Source organism: Hyperolius riggenbachi, chromosome 3 (genome assembly GCF_040937935.1).
Source record: "Hyperolius riggenbachi isolate aHypRig1 chromosome 3, aHypRig1.pri, whole genome shotgun sequence".
Taxonomy (NCBI): domain Eukaryota; kingdom Metazoa; phylum Chordata; class Amphibia; order Anura; family Hyperoliidae; genus Hyperolius; species Hyperolius riggenbachi.
The window spans coordinates 64432505-64440500 of NC_090648.1; the positions used below are offsets into that span (position 1 = coordinate 64432505).

The 7996-nt window shown below is 43.4% G+C and overlaps 1 protein-coding gene across 1 annotated transcript in view; it reads right to left on the reverse strand.

Moving 5' to 3' along the window:
* Positions 1 to 7653, reverse strand: part of LOC137560983 (uncharacterized) — a 54825-nt gene extending 47172 nt beyond the window's left edge. Inside the window, exon 1 of the mRNA XM_068272180.1 lies at positions 7487 to 7653. The gene's annotated coding sequence lies outside the window, so the exon portion shown is untranslated. The remainder of the gene's footprint in view (positions 1 to 7486) is intronic.
* Positions 7654 to 7996: the final 343 nt, after the last annotated feature.

Below are 7996 nucleotides of genomic sequence, written 5' to 3' on the forward strand. Positions count from 1 at the left end.
ATACCTGAGGCTTCCTCCAGCCACTGTCCTCAGCCTTCTCCTGCTCCGATACCGGGTTTCAGTCGTGGCCAACCTGATGCGTGAGAAGTGTGCTCTTTACGTATCTTTCCAGCAGCCGTCTGGAGAGATACGTAGAGGTTGCACTTCTCTTGCGCAGACTGGCCGCTACTGGAGGAAGTTACAGGACCTGGGACAGGCGCAGGAGAAGGCAGAGGACGGCGGCGTGGGAGCGATCCATGCGGATGGGGCTGGAGGAAGCCTCAGGTATGTATAACACTTTTATTTTTACGCAGCTCTGGCTTCCTTTAACATATGTAGCAATTTTGGTGACAATGCAATGTATGAGGGCAAGAAATGACGTGAAAACTATGCGAAATTGCAAAATTACAGTTCTTGATTATGTTTACACAGACTAAATTAGGATTTTTCCTGAAATTTTGCATTAAGATTTTGCATCGTAATTTCGAATTACGATACGAAATTATGTTTATGCGAACTTTGAGCTCATCACTAATGGGCACCTTAAGTTTTCTCCTGGGAATCTTTCTACTAACCTAACTGGGGATGAGCGAGTTACATTTTCAAGTTCGGTCTTGCTGCAAATCGCTTACCAAGATACTCGCTAGATCAGCAGCCAGTTCTCGCCATGAAGCCCCGTTGGGCAACAAGAAGGACTTTCTGTAAACACGATCGTAAATAGAAGCGAGACAATCGTAAACTTAAAGAGAGTCTAAAGCGAGAATAAATCTCGCTTCAGACCTCATAGATAGCAGGGGCATGTGTGCCCCTGCTAAACCGCCGCTATCCCGCGGCTTAACGGGGGTCCCTTCACCTCCAAATCCCCTCCGTAAAGCGGGGGAGCGCTTCCGCATTGGGGCAGGGCTAACCGCCTCAGCCCTGCCCCACGCGCGTCTGTCAGACGCGTATCTCCGCCTCTCCCCCGCCCCTCTCAGTCTTCCTTCACTGAGAGGGGCGGGGGAGAGGCGGCGATGCGTGTCTGATAGACGCGACTGGAGGCAGGGCTGCAGCCGTTAGCCCTGCCTCCAGGAAGGGAAGATTTACGACCAAGACTACGACCAAGTCTTGCGGGGGTGGGTTTGGGGGTGAAGGGACCCCCGTTTAGCGGCGCGAGAGCAGCGGTTTAGCAGGGGCACACATGCCCCTGCTAAGTATGAGCTCTGAAGCGAGATTTATTCTCGCTTCAGAGTCTCTTTAACATTAATAGTTTTTCATTTATTTACATTTGTTTTTATAATCAAATGTGCCCGTTTCACAGAGTTTTAAGGACCGATCGGATGTTTGTCAAAAATTTAGCGAAACTGCCACCGACGATTTCACTCATACCTACACCTAACAACTGAAAATGTACTAACAAGTCGGCAAAAAAAATGGTAAAATTACTGGTACTAACGTCAGTAGTGTAGACTCCCGGGAAACATGGGTAACGCGAATATTGCTGTAGTAATGCAAATTACATTGCATTACCCTTGTACCGCAAGTTGCGCTAGTACAACATGCAATACTCTGCTGGCCTCTTACCGCTGCTACATGAATAGAGGCTAAGGAGAGCTAAATTATGAGTTAAAGGGAATCTGAAGTGAAAATAAACTTATGATATAATTAATTGTATGCTAGGAAATAGAACATTGGTAGCAAAGATATGAGTCTCATATTGTTTCCAGTACAGGAAGACGCCAGTGATGCTTTCTGAAGCACTTATGCATCAAAGGCCCAGTGGAAGACAACTTCAGATAAGATTTTACTGCAGGGAAGTTGAAAAGGTCATTACCTCTGCCCTGTTTCATAGTTTCATTTCATAAAATACAGAGTGTAGTTTGTAAGCTGTAAATATTAAAGAATGATTACATAAAAAATAAAAAAAAGCTTCATAACTGAAAATAAAAATATGATACTCTTTTCTTTTTACTAATGTGCTATTCATTTTCTGTACTATACATACAATTCATTATATCATTTTATTTTTTTATTTTTTTTTGCATCACCGTCACTTTAAAGGGACTCCGAGCTCAGAAAAAAAAGGAAAGTTGTACTCACCAGGGGCTTTTTCCAGCCCAGTGCTGGTCGGGAGGTCCCACGCCGGCGTCCTGGCTCCTCTCCTTCTCCCCGCTCCGGAATGGCTGGCAGGCCGCAGCCCGGGCGACACTCTCCCGAGTGTCGGGCTGCTTCTTCCGCATATGACGCGGATTACGTCACACGCCGGCCGCCTCGCGTCATCACGGCTGCCGGCGTGAAAGTACTGCGCATGCGCGAACAAAGCGCGCATGCGCAGTACTTTCACGCCGGCCGCCGTGATGACGCGAGGCGGCCGGCGTGTGACGTAATCCGCGTCATATGCGGAAGAAGCAGCCCGACACTCGGGAGAGTGTCGCCCGGGCTGCGGCCTGCCAGCCATTCTGGAGCGGGGAGAAGGAGAGGAGCCAGGACGCCGGCGTGGGACCTCCCGACCAGCACTGGGCTGGAAAAAGCCCCTGGTGAGTACAACTTTCCTTTTTTTTCTGAGCTCGGAGTCCCTTTAAGTCAGATAAGGAGAGATATCTCATAGGTTAAAGTGTACCTGAACTGACATGCGCCATGCAGGTTTGTTTATCCCCAGGAAGTGTTACTGGACTGGGAATAAATATGAAACGCGTTGGTAATATATGCAATTTAATTTTCAAAAGTTACAGTATAAGCAGCAGAAGTTTTAGTATTCTTCATACTCTCTTGTTTTCTCCCGTAGATTTAAAAACATAACTGGATAGAGAGACTGCTTACAGACACATGCTTTGGTTACAGCCAAGTGTTCTGTTGTTATGGGGAAGAGAGGAGGGATGATGGTTCAGCACATGATGGAGCACACCTCAGGCTACCTAATACTGGACCTTTCTGGTTAGTTAATACTTGGTGGCACCTCTGTTTACCTATGTAAGGGGGGCTGCATCTGAATCCCTAACGCTGTGGACCCCCTGGCTAACAAATACTGGGGGACTACCTCTGGCTAACATATACTGGGGGACTACCTCTGGCTACCAAATACTGGGGGACTACCTCTGGCTACCAAATACTGGAGGACTACCTCTGGCTACCAAATACTGGGGGACTACCTCTGGCTACCAAATTCTGGGGGACTACCTTTGGCTACCTAATACTGGGGGACTACCTCTGGCTACCAAATTCTGGTGGACTACCTTTGGCTACCTAATACTGGGGGCCCCATTGGCTGCTTAATACTGGAGGGCACCCCTGGCTACCTGCACTGGGGGCATTTCTGGCCACCTATTCCGGGGGCACTTCATGCTAACTAATACTGGGACTTTCTGATTACTAAATACTTGGTGAAACGTCTGACAACTAATATAGCAGACTACATCTGGCTTCCTAATGCCGGGGACCCCTCTGGTTCGTAAATACTGGTGGGAATATCAAATACTGGGGGAGAGCACCTCTGGCTACCTAATACTTGAGCCCTTCTGCCTCCAAAAACTGTGGGACACCTCTGGCTGCTTAATACTTCACTTCTACCTGGAGAAGAAGGTGAGGGGGCCCAAAGGCTACCTAATACCAATATCTGAGGGTGTGGGAGGCTCTTGGGGGGGGGGGGGTGAACATGAAGACAGGGCCAAGAAACTACCTGCCATTTAGCATTCCAGTTAGGTGGATCACAGACTGACATAGGACACCTGTGCTTGAGGTGGATTTTCACTTGAGATAATCACAAATAATTGCCTTCTGGATTTAAACCTTGGCTTCTGGAGGTAGCTGTAGATCACTGCGTGGTTCAGTATAATCTGTACGGAGGTAAGCTGAGAAGAAGCCGTACAGTATAGGCAGTAATTGTGATGCTTTCAGCCTGTGTCTCCTCCTGTATAATGAGGTCAGCCTGAGCTGCCTCTGTAACATGCTGTAACGTTAGCTGCGCTCTGGAGACGGGCTGAGGAGAACTTACATAACCCAGAGAGATGAGAAACAGAGGCGTCCTGTGCAGCGCGCAGTCAGCCTACCACACACACGCACACAGTCACAGCCATGGTGTATGCCATGCACAGGAAGCTGGAGAGGTCACATCGGACCATGGCGACAACGGTGGCAAAGTTTTATGGTTTCTGTGGCTTACTGTATTTCCAGCGCCAGCATTTTTAAATAGTTTCAAGGCATTTACTGCTGAGTAGGTGTGTACTTGGCTAGCCGCCTTTTATTACACACCCACATGTGACATATTTATGAATAGGGCAATACTGCCTGGGGGTGGCAAGTTATAAATTCACTGTGTGAAAGATTCAGTTCAGTAAGCATTACTGTATTTGGTAAAGCAGAAAACAGCTGATTTTATCAAATATTTTGCGAAGTGTCAATTCAGTTAGGCTGTTACTACATGAAAAACTGAAATTACCGACTAGTGAGGTAAACTACCGACTTGTGAGGTATTTACCTAATAAATGCTAATTCAATTGGCCTCAATTCTGGTACGGTTTTCAAACAAATTACCTCATGTATGGTAATTTACCTCATGAGGTAATGACATTTAGCAATTCTGGTAGGTTTTAGTCATGTTTTACCTCATGCGGTAAGTTTTAGTAATGAATTACCTCATGCGGTAAATGCTGTAATTTTCACAATTTATTTTTACCAAAAATAGCTATTCTCATGGAAATTAGGGGGCATGTTAGCACATACAGTAATTTACCGATCAGTTTAAGGCTTGCCGGTACCTGGAGGTAAAGTCAATTTGTATGCATTGTGCGGTTTTTAGTAGAGTTCCTATTGCTGTGTTAGTGGAGTGGTAGAAATAAAACTCCAAATATTTACTGGATTTTTTTTATAGGGGATATCTATAAGTATACTTTTCGTAGGTTGCTACATAATCAAATACACTTTCCTACCTCAAAAAAAAACCATCTTCTAAAGACTATCCTAACTTATGGAAGACAATTATAGACTACTATTATTTATTTACTGCACGTTTTACCGCATGTTCGTAAATGCAGAAAAATCTTTCAGAATTGTGAAAAAAACAGGAAAATACCGCATGAGATATTTTACTTACAAAAAAAATATTTACCTCACATAGCTACCAGAATTGAGGCCAATAAGGCTGTTACCGCATGGAAAACTGAAATTACCAACTTGTGAGATAAATAACTGACTTGTGAGGTAATTACCTCATAAATGTCAATTCTCAAAGATTAAAGCATGAGGTTAAATAAGTGAGATGTTCGGTATCTCCAGCCTGGAGCTGTCGGTAAACAACAAGCAGCCATTCGGAAGCTTATAGAAGGGAGGAAACAGAGCAGAGAAAAGGTGAAAGCTAATAAACGATTCAGGAAAATAGAAAAGTTAAAGAACCACTATGGTGAAAATCTGTACATTTAAAATATATTCGTTGTACGTTTTCACAAAGTAAAATGCACTATTAAATATTTTTCCTATGTCCTTGTCACTTACAGTAGGCAGTAAAAAATATGACATATCTGACAGATTTTGGACTAGTCTATCTCCTTATGGGAGACTCTCAAGAATTCTTTTATATTCAAAAACACTCCCTAAATAGCAGTGGCACAATCCAACTGCCAGAACAGTGAGCAGAGGAGTAGACTGGCTTTCCACCCCAATTGGAAAGGTCCTTTCCAGACAGTTCTTTTGCAAAGAATCAAGAAAATACTGCAAATCCCTCACAAACAGACTAGTCCAAAATCTGCCAGACCTGTTAATAAAATGATCCAATTTTACAGCAATTCGATAAAAACGATTGTATCTCCCGAAAAAACATTGAAAGCTTTATTTTCATTCGACTGAAAAATCCGATCGGATTTCCCGTTTTTTTTTTCAATTTATATCGTACCGGAATGCCAGATATTTCTCTTCAATTTTTTAAAAGATTGTATGGTGTTTGTTAGATTGTCAATTTATTAATATACACACCCTAGCAATTTTCTCAGAGTTTCCAATCAGTTTTATCATAATTGGGGAAAAATTGAACATAGGTGTGTGGTACATTGGTCATATTTTTGAAATGTTACAATCAGCCAGAAAAATTGATTGCAATTCCTAAATTTAACAGATATTTAATTAAAAAATTGTATGGTGTGTGGCCACCTTTAGTGAAACCTACATAGGAAAAAAAATTTGTACACATTTTCGCGATAGTTGCCCTTTAATAATAAAAACATACCGGTATTTCCCTAATTTCACAATATTATTATGTATTAATTAAATTGTTAATAAGATGCTATATAAATGCTAAATAAATATATGTGGTACATTGGTCAGGTTTTTTTAGATGTTAAAATCTATCAGAAAAATTGATTGTAATTCTTGAATTAAAAAGAAATCTTCAAAATTGTATGCTGTATGGCTCCCTTAAAGTGAACCTTAAGTGTCCCAAAAAAAATGAGTTTTACTCACCTGGGGCTTACCTCAGCCCCCTGCAGCTGATCGGTGCCCACGACGAGTCGCTCTGATGCTCCGGGTCCCGCTGGCGGCCACTTCCGGTTTCGCCGTCAGGACCCGTCAGGCTGGGGAACGCGGCTGATACTACGCGTTCCCAGCCAAAATAGCACCCCTATGCGGCCATATGTCCGCATACGGGTGCCTATGCGGACATATGGCCGCATAGGGGTGCTATTTTGGCTGGGAACGCGTAGTATCAGCCGCGTTCCCCAGCCTGACGGGTCCTGACGGCGAAACCGGAAGTGGCCGCCAGCGGGACCCGGAGCATCAGAGCGACTCGTCGTGGGCACCGATCAGCTGCAGGGGGCTGAGGTAAGCCCCAGGTGAGTAAAACTCATTTTTTTTGGGACACTTAAGGTTCACTTTAAAGTGACACTGAAGTGCAAATAAACTTTCGATATAATGAATTCTATGTGTAGTTCAGATAATTAATAGAACATTCATAGAAAAGAAAAGAGTCTCATATTTTTATTTTCAGTTACCGTGTCTAGCTTTTTTTTTATAACATTGCATCATTCTCTAATAACTGCAGTTTACACACTACACTCAGCATTTTAAATGATGGAGCAGAGCAGAGCTAATGACCCTTTCAACGTCCTGGCAGTAAAACCTTAAACAAACAAGTGAGAGACAGGTTGATATAAGTGCTTCAGAAAACAACACTGTAGCCGACCCTAGGTTTGGAGAACTCAGAGAAGCTCTTTTGCATAGATATCGTGTGACGTTTCTTAACTCCTTCTGTACTGGAAACAATATGAGACTCATATCTGTGCTAATCATGTTTTATTACTTAGCTGTACTACACATGCAAATCATTGTATCATAAGTTTATTTTCACTTCAGATTCCCTTTGAATATTGTTGAAATACGCTATGGTACCATTCCCTTGTCAAAATGTACTGCAGAAAGTAGTGAGCTGTGAAAATGGTGAGAACAAAGCAATTGTCAATGAAAGAGAGATAGACCATCATAACACTAAAAGGTTTAGGTCTGTAGGGTCCTAGAAGAAAATCAAGGTGCCAGTGAGTACAGTCTTCACCTGTAAAAGGCACTGAGACACTGTGGGAACCTCTGACAGGAAGAGGTCTGACAGACCCAAAGCCACAACAGCATCAGAAGAAGACAGGTTTCTGAGTTGATTGACAGATGGTTCACAGGACCACAGCTTCAAGCAGTTTAATGGTTGTCATAGTAAGCACGTCTCAGTTTCAGCTGTAAAGAGAACACTTTGAGATTCAGGTTTGGCAGGTCGAACTACAGCAAGAAATCTATAGAATAAGAAAACAGGCTTGTCTGGGCTATGTCACACCACCAATGGTCTACTGAAAACTGGAAGAATTTTTTGGGCTGATGAATCAGAATTTAACATCTTTGGTTCATAACACACAATGACATTGCGCTGTCTAACCCAATCTAGCATGTGTAGAGCTACCTCATGAGGGATGGAATTAGTTGCAGCATAGGTTTACTACTGGTGATGTCCATCCAGTAATGTCCAGCACAACCTCTGACTTGAAGTCAGCTGGCCAGTGGTTTTCAAGTATATGTG